The following is an 8993-nucleotide window of genomic DNA, read 5'->3' as shown; positions in this document are numbered from 1 at the left end:
CACACAAGTATTTTGCGCGGATAATCCGAAGCTACAACCCGTCTTCATCCGCCTCAATGCGCCATAACCATTTGGACAACAAGGCGATGTTCATCCGCTTGGATGAAATGACCCCTAGGCCGCCTTGGTCCTTCGGTTTGCAAATCTCAGACCATCTCACCATGTGGTATTTCTGCCTATTGCTCTGACCTGCCCAGAAGAATCTGGACAAGTATTTGGCAATCTCCTGGTGAAGGGATTCATGCAGGCAATAGAATCCCATCATGTACATCAATGGGCTAATCAATGAGGAGTTCATCAAAACTACCTGCGCCGCTTTGGAGAGCCAATGCCCCTACCATGGCTCGACACAGTACTGAACCTTAGCCACCATGGGACAGAGATCTTTCTCTTGGAGCCGGGAGTCACTAATCGGCAAGCCGAGATAGGTAGTCGGGAATGATCCTAATCGGCAGTTAAGTCAGTTGGCTATGCGAAGAGAGTCCTCCGCGGAGTAGCCTAGCACCGTCACCTCGCTCTTCGCGAAGTTTATTGTCAGCCCTGACATTTCCTGGAAGCACAGAAGGAGGAACTTCGAATTTTGAATTTCCACGTCTGAGCCTTTGACCATGAGGATGGTGTCGTCCGCGTACTGAAGGTGGGTGATGCCCCCATCTCCCACAAGATGTGGACAGACACCCATGATGTGCCCAGCCCTCCTCGCCAGGTTCAAGATAGTCGCAAGAGCATCGACTATCAGGTTAAACAGGAATGGTGACAAGGGGTCGCCCTGCCGCACCCCCTGTGCTGTGTGGAAATAGGGAAGTCAATCTTAAAGAAGACAGCCCGAAGGTGCCTCCTTTCGACCTCGCGCAGGACTAGGACCCCATCTAAAATAAAGCGTCCCTTCGTGAACGTCGTCTGGTTAGGGTGGTGGATTCGGGGAGCCAACACGGTCGCCCTAGTGGCGTACCCTTTGGCCAAAATCCTAAAGATCACATTAAGAACCGTGATGGGACGGAACTGCCGAATATCCAATGCCCCCTGGACCTTAAGGATCAAGGATATAATCTCGTAGTTCATGCGCGACACATCTAACGTTCATATAGAAAATTTGAGAAACAAAGCTAGGATATCTCCCTTGATGGTAGGACAGAACACCTGAAAAAAGCGGACAGGCAAGCCATCAAGGCCAGGGGTGGAAGCAGGGTTCATTGATTTGATAATGGCTTCCATCTCCGCTTCATCAAAGGGAGCTAGCAAGGAGTTATTCTCCGCTTGGGATATTCGTTGCTGCCCTCCCCAGATATCCTCAGCAAGGGCAAGACCTCCTCTCGGTCGTTCAGCGAACAATGCCTTGTAAAACTCATCCACATGGATCCGAATCTCGTCCGGATCCTGTAGCATCCTATCTCTATCCCAAAGGAGGGGAATGGTGCACCGCCGCCAGCGACCATTGGCAATGGCCTGGAAATATGCAGTGTTGGCATCGCCAAACAAGATCCAATTGATGGATCCGTGCTGTCGCCAGTATTCCTCCTCCTTAGTATAGATGTCCGTTAGGGCATCTTCGAGACTATCGAAGTGCCCACTCCTCGGAGGATAGAGACCCGGGCCATCGGCCCGGAGGTCCAAAGCCTGAATCTCCATGAGTAAGGTCCTTTTCTGGACCCACAGGTTGCGCCCTACATTGGCCCCCAGCCTTTCATAAACTTCTTGGACCGTTTGGCCAGATGATGCCACTCATCCATCACGGACATGGCCCGATGTGGTTCAGCTCGGGCCGCCACCCAATGTTCTTTTACGACCAAAATGAAACCAGGTTGGCGAAGCCAGAACATTCTAAACCAATACTATTAATTCCTAGCAAGTAGATCTGTAATTTTTCGCAGTTTCCAGTTGAGTTCATCTCACAAATCCCATGTCCCAACTATTGTCTGACTATGCACTCCCCTCGTTCATTTGCAGGCACGCCAGTGCCGTTTCTTTTGAGTTCCAGCGGGCCTATGTCAGAAGGATGACCCCTCTCCAGATCGCCACTGCTCAGCAGTAAGCCGGCGGTCAGCCATCCGCCCAGTTGTTCGGTGTCCATCAGGGCAACACTGCGGCGTAGATTGCTCCTCCTTATCAGCCGCACATTCAGCCTACCTAGCCAACGGAGACCACGTTGGTCACTCAAGTCATCAGGCCAGTCACCGCCGTGGCCGCGGGTTCAGGATCACAAGCCCTCAGTCGTAGCTGTTCTACTTGCAGCTACTAACATCATGCTCACTGCCCTTGTTCTGATGTTCGTAGTCGCTATGTACGTTGCTTCAGCACATTAGTTTTCGTAGCAACCTGTTTATCAAAGTTGTTTAGAACGCTCGGACCGGCGTAACTACTGAAGGGTGGCTCCCTCTACTGAAGGGTCGCTATGTAACCTATTTCACCCATGTACTAGTTGTAAACCTGCAGGTCCCATGTACTGAATTCCATTTTGCTAGCACATGTAAAAGAAACAAAACATGCTGTTGCAGATTTTGGTCATCCCTTTTTTGGCAATTAACATCTGTGTAGTTAGGGTACATTTTTCGTGAACAGACACAATGACAATTTGTACACTCACATGGTCCAGGAACTGATTTGAATTGGGAAGCACATAAATAAGGAACTCAATATGATGGTGCAGACTTTTTTTTCTGAGGGATGATGGTGCAGACTTTGACATCACAAATTTGCACAGATCCATGGTAAAAAAAATCCACGGTATATGATCAGTCATTCAGAGACTACATGCAAACAGTAGATCAAGCAACCATAAGTAGTTCCAAATTCAGAATGTGCAAATTTAGACAGATCGCCACCTGATAACATAACATCTACAACACGTACGTACAGTAATTTAAACTAAGTAGGTCTCCATCTAGAAACACAACCCATGTCCATAGTTTGCCGCACGTACTAGCTGGCGGGGGTTTTCTGATACAAAATGACACGTGATCTCAATCGGGCCAATCTAACGTTCATCACACGGACAGCCAATAGGCTGCACTCACTGCGAAAGTACTACTGTCTACATTTCAGTCAATGATTACGTCGTAAAGGAACACTACAATCTCCCCCTTGTCCCCACAGATACGCTAGCAGAGCCTAAACCTGGTTAAGTGTTGATCGCAGGTAGAGTCTGGTGAACTCGAGGAAGTTTTTTTTAAATGGTCACCGGGGGGGAAAGGCTCCCCACCTGAATATATTTCAAACATTGCAGTTGTGTACAGAGATCACACATTGTGTGAGGAGAGGAAGTCACGCCACAGCCCGACGTGTTCCTTTAGACTCTCGGTTTTGAGCCGAGGAGCCCATACAATCAGGTCATCAATAATAGCCCTAACGGAATCAGAAGCAGCAAGATCTATCCCTTGGAAGACTTTTTGTTTCGTGCGTCCCAGATCTTCCAGAGAACGAGAAGGAGCATGAATGGGCAGACCGAGGTGGGCAATGCAGCCGGTAAAGTCGTGGTGAAGAGGTCACCAATAAGCGTGAAGCCTGGGCGAATGGTAGTGGCCCGCCAAATCCTCCGAGCTGCCGGGCATGTGAAGAACAAGTGCTCGCGGTCTTCTACCTGGTGAGAGCATCTTGGGCATGCTTCTGTATCAAGGATGATCTTTTTATGCAAGTTCTTTCAGGTGTTAAGGCGATCGAGGTAGAAGAGCCACCTGAAGATCATAACCTTTTTGGGCACTTTTGAGTCCCAAATGGCAGCAAGCATGGGGTCGGAGAGGTGCTCCGAAAGAGCTGCGTACACACCCCGGGTCGAGAAGGCAGACCCGCTGAGCAGGCGACGAGTGTCTGGAACCTGCAAGAGAACACAATCCTGCAACGAAGTGTTTAGAGAGGCAAGTTCTGCAATCGCAGTAGTGGTTAGCCGATTACGAAGAGCAAGTTCGATCCCCTCCTGCATAATGGTAGCTACCATGGCATTTGGTTTTGTATGGTGTGAAAAAAGGGTTGGGTAAACTATAGCCAGTGGTTCTGGCTTTAGCCATCGATCTAACCAAAAGAAGGTGGAACAACCGTCTCCAATAGTGCACTGGTAAATCTCTCTCAAACTCTGAAGATGTTTAAAAATAGTTTTTGCAAGAAAGGAGCTGTTTTTTCCATGACCAATGTGGAGGGGCGAGTGATGCAAAACCCAGTCCTTCGAAGGGAGGGAGGTGGAATGTAAAAATTTGTAAGCAAATATCAGCAGTAAACAAAAAAATTATGCGCGAAGGTTTTTAACACCCAAACCACCTGCATCTCTAGGAGTGCACACTTTATCCCAAGCAACCAAGCATTTAGCCCCTGAGCAGGTCTCGTCGTTGGAACAAAAAAGGTGTGTCTACTTTTATCAATTGCTTCAATAACCTGGATGGGAAGAGAGAAACAAAGCATAAAATATGTGGGGAGGCTGTCTAGGACAGCAGAGAGGAGAACTAGTTTACCGCCACGCGAGAGAAGGCACACCAGCCAGCTAGATAGGTATCACAACGGTCAATGACAGGCTGGAAGGCAGAGGGCGGTAGTTTGTGCGAGAGAGAGGTAACCCCAGGTAGATTTGGGGGAAGGAGAAGATGTTCGTGGCAAGGTCTGAGGCCATTTGAGTGGCATCCTGGGGGTCCACATTTAGGGGGATGAAAGTTGTTTTGGTGAAGTTGATCTGCAGGCCAGTGGCTGCAGCAAAGTCGTCCAGGATGTGCTTGAGGTGCTTGGCTGCATCTTGGGGGTCCACTCTAGGAAGTAGTGCATGATATACAATTCACTGTCTTCCCTCCGAAGCAAACAAGATGTACACTAAAAAGGGTTACAGGATTTTTTTTCCTAAACAACAAAAACCCTGTGCATGATCAAGGCAGTCGCACACACCTACTGCATGGCTCATGTTGCGCCACAAACGGGTACACAAATGACCATCCACGGGTATCAACCAACTCAGCACCGGAAAAGTCATTGAATATGGTGCAGAGCCTATGCTGGAACTTCTTTGCTAGTGCCTCATGTTTGATTTTCATCTCATCCGTTGGATCAGTCTCAGTAGGGTCAAGCACCATCATAATTTTCTTCTCTGTATCCATGAAGTTCGCCGGGAACATGAACTAAAAGTTTATTTGTTCAATAACACACATACAAAATCAGATAGATAGTACCATAGGGAAATAGTATTGCTAGGTTTGTGGTAGCCAATCCATTTACCTTCTTCAGCCAGTCAATCCTATAGCCCCATCACTTCTGAATCCATCATAGTGCTGATGTAATCCCAGTCAGTTTCAGTATCATCCCTACAAAGCTCTTCCTGCCTCGGAAATGAACAAAACACAATCAGTTCCGTATGAGATACTGGAAGCACACAATTACTAGTTTCCACTAAGCAAGATCTTTACCACAAAACGGGATCAAAACTCCCTCTAAACCTATCAAGCCACCCACGGTATATTGTATTCTCCATCTGACTAAGCATGTGATGGATGCATCTCCAAGTATTCAGTGTCAACTCGCCACCGGGAGTGAGCTCATCTTTCAGGTGCTGACCATATGCCACTGCCAATATTGGATGAAAGTGCTTGAATCATTTCCTGTGAGATGCAAGTTAGATCAGTTTTCATAAACCTCAAGCCAAATCAGAAGACCAAAGCTTTTCCGGGAATAGAAGGAATGCTTACTTCCGATCTCGCCACACTCTAGCATGTTCACATGGAACGAAATGTCATTTTCACACGGTTGTACATGATATAGTCCAACGGACTGCTTCTCCCCCCACTCACACCTGGCTGAATTATCTGCACCTGCAGTTGCAGCCCCTGGTATGGAAGTATGCCCTTTACCATTGTTTTATTCACCGTGTACTGAATACCACACTTCTCCAGATAGTTGACAATAGCCTGCTGGAATCTAGATGCTGATCCACCGCTAACAGAAGCCATGCTCTTTGTCGGAGCTGCCATCACCACCATCTGCATTGCAGATCAAGATGTATAATTGAACACAGGGTCAACCAACATAAACCATGCGATTCTACCGAAAAAGGCTTTAGCCCCGCTTTATAAATAAAGCAAACCACCACAGCCAAAGGATACAGCAAGGTTCACACCCACACACACAGAGTACCAACACGACAGAAAGTACGGGGTTCTGCTGAGGGCACAGATCAACAAGCCCAAAAAAACCATACAATTCTCACTGTCCGGAAGGGACAAATACCTTCATCATCACGACGGAAAGCAGGACCAGAGCGTCAGTTTGTCACCACATCAACAAAATGGGTACGGGATTTCTGGCGTTGGCTTGCACGGACACCGTCTCTGCTAGCTTCTGGTTGTGCCTCTTGGTCCTCATTATGCCAGCCTAGCAAGATAACACCGTTGCAAGGCGGGTCTTCGTCTGTGTCGTCTCCTGGCCTGGAGCTCCCCACAACCAGCATTGCTTTTGTCCAAACACAAGTTTACCAATTAGTTCTATATAACAACGTTCAATTTTTTTAACAGTTTTGTGCATCGATTAGTATCTGCTGGTCTGTTTTCGCGGGTCAAAATTTGAGAACAAGCTGAAATGAAAATACCTCCAATCCATGCAACCCATCGAATGCATGTGTTCATAGAAGCAAGCAGAGAATATATGTGATCTTCATCAACAACATATGATGGCGCACCTACTGCAACTTGTTCTACCATGTAATTAATTGGCACCTATGATGCCACATCTAGGAAATCATCGTCCAATTCTGAAAATCACAAACATTTTTTCAGCACAATTTATAGGTAACTGCATCCACATCACATATTTTGAGGAAAAAAATATTTGCCACATCAGGTCACCACGTACCTATGCCGCTGTATAGGGCATCAAGATTCCTTGCGAATACCGAATATATTGTCACCATCAATTTGTTCTTCAGTTGACAACGCTGGCGCTTCTTGACTAGCATTCCCTAGTTCTTCCCAATTGATGTTGTCCTGATCATCAACTTCAGTAGCTGCAACTGCTCTGCCCCCCTCCTCTGTATTGTTTTGATCCTGAGTCTCCATTTCTGTAGCTTCCTGGCTTTCATTCTCTACTTAAATCCCAATTTATGCCATCGTGTTCACCATCTTCTGCAGATGTAGAGCTAAAACCCCACTGTTCTTGACCACCAGGTGAGGCACCAGCTGAATCAAAAGAACAAAGAATTCTTTGTCATCAGCAATCTTGAGTTCATAGTGCGACAATCATATAAATATGAAGTGTGATGGACCACAATTACTTACACTGCATGTATCCTCACACTCCAAGTCTTGATAGGAGATCCCTCGCTTGCTCGAATATGCCTGCATACCATACCACAATATTAGTAGTAAAACTAACAAAAAAATACATAACGTTGACGAACACAAATCCCTCAAAAACCTTCGAAGAGTCCTGGACTGTCTATGGCTCGGTCGACTACAGCATGTGCTGCTGCAGCTAGGCTGCGCACACGTTCCTTCATTTCCTCATCTTCTTGTTCACTGGAACACCCACCTGCACCATCGTTCGCTTCACCCTATCTCACTGGTATAACCCCATGAGTACGCACATTTAGTCTGCTTTTTCCGTACTTTAGTCCTCTCGGCGTTTAGTCTGCTTTTCCCGTACCATATTCCAAAGCTGATCTCCCAAGAGTACAAATTATAGAAGTCGCGCGCCTCGCCCAATGAATCAAAACTCAAACCAAGTTCAGGCCGTACTACACTCTTATCAGCTCCTCTGCATACTTGCGGGTCGACTGCTCCAGAGCGCTCATCCGAGAAGGACACGGTGCCCGGTTTGGTGGCACACTGCCTAACCGCAGCCTGAATTTCGGAAACATACATGCTCAGGTTCAGTAACGTTATCAAAACATTACTAGCAGTCTGATGTCAGCGGCTCTGCAATATAAATGACACACAATATATATTCTTTGCTTTCAAATGGTTCGGATTACTGATCGCTATGGGAATTCCGGTAAGGATCAACGAATCAAACTAATTTTTTTTCTGATGAAAAAGTACACTTCAGATGAAATTGCGTACATAGTTCAGGAAATATAGTCCAACAGCAAGGAGGATTTTGTTGTCACACCTTTTTGTCCAGCCAGGCGCTTGTGGATTGCGCCGACCTTGTCGGAAATGCATCATGGCGACGACGAACTCCTTCACGCGCTCTACGTGTTCCATTGTCTCCGACCTTTTTCGCGCAACCAGACCCAGTATTAGATTCCGCAAGAACCACATGACCGGCTACATCGTCCGCCAAGAAGACGAGGGGAATCGGATCTGGGTGCTCAAAGTTGTCAGCGAATTCCTCTCTCAGGGGGAACCTGAAAAACGACGGCAATCACCGGCACCGAGGCTCGTTCGTCAATCGTCAGGTTTCTTCTGCATGCTCGGCATTCTGCTAAGAAATCCCAAAATCAATTTACAGATCTGCGAGGACTAACCTTTCAACGGCGTCATGCAGGAACTCCATACTAGCATCCTCCATTCCCCCGTCGGCGCCGGCAAAGAACGAGTGCCTCCGCAAGGACCAGCCGCAACACTGTATGCAGGGCGATGTTTTTTTTCTCGCGTTCAGCGAGCAGGGCGCTGCGCTCGCGTCGGATGGAGCCCTGACGGGCCGGCCCAGCAGCACGGGAACCTGTTTTATTTTCTATTTTCTGTTCTCATTTTTTGCTTCATTTTGGACTTTTATTTATACTTAAAAAATATTCTACATAAATATATGTATATATTACAAAAAACACGCTGCAAAATCACATTTATAAAATGTTGAAAACATATTTGAAAAATGTTGAACAGTTATCAAAAAATGTTGAACGATTATATAAAAAATGTTGAACAAGTATATGATAAATGTTGAACAAGTATTGGAAAATGTTGAACAAGGATTTGAAAATTATTGAACAAGTATTAAAATGTTGAAAAAGTATTTGAAAAATATTGAATAGGTATTAAAAAATGTTAAACAGATATATGGAAAATGTTGAACAAGTATTTGAAAAATGTTGA

General features: G+C 46.4%; 1 long non-coding RNA gene across 2 annotated transcripts; it reads right to left on the bottom strand.

Moving 5' to 3' along the window:
* Window positions 1-4766: 4766 nt before the first annotated feature.
* LOC123167987 (uncharacterized) lies at window positions 4767-8598 on the bottom strand. Of its 2 annotated transcripts, XR_006484174.1 has the most exons (10): window positions 8426-8598; window positions 8068-8305; window positions 7375-7799; window positions 7236-7295; window positions 6814-7136; window positions 6551-6712; window positions 6193-6414; window positions 5655-5945; window positions 5376-5567; window positions 4767-5287 (listed from the first exon to the last, which is right to left on the bottom strand). It is a non-coding gene; the product is annotated as an uncharacterized lncRNA (long non-coding RNA). The 2 variants fall into 2 exon arrangements; XR_006484175.1 differs by lacking the exon at window positions 8426-8598 and having other exon boundaries at window positions 4767-5291; window positions 8068-8365.
* Window positions 8599-8993: the final 395 nt, after the last annotated feature.

This window comes from Triticum aestivum, chromosome 1D (genome assembly GCF_018294505.1).
Source record: "Triticum aestivum cultivar Chinese Spring chromosome 1D, IWGSC CS RefSeq v2.1, whole genome shotgun sequence".
In the NCBI taxonomy this organism is placed as follows: Eukaryota; Viridiplantae; Streptophyta; class Magnoliopsida; order Poales; family Poaceae; genus Triticum; species Triticum aestivum.
Note: the sequence above shows the minus strand (reverse complement) of the source record. Positions and strands in the feature narration are given on the sequence as shown.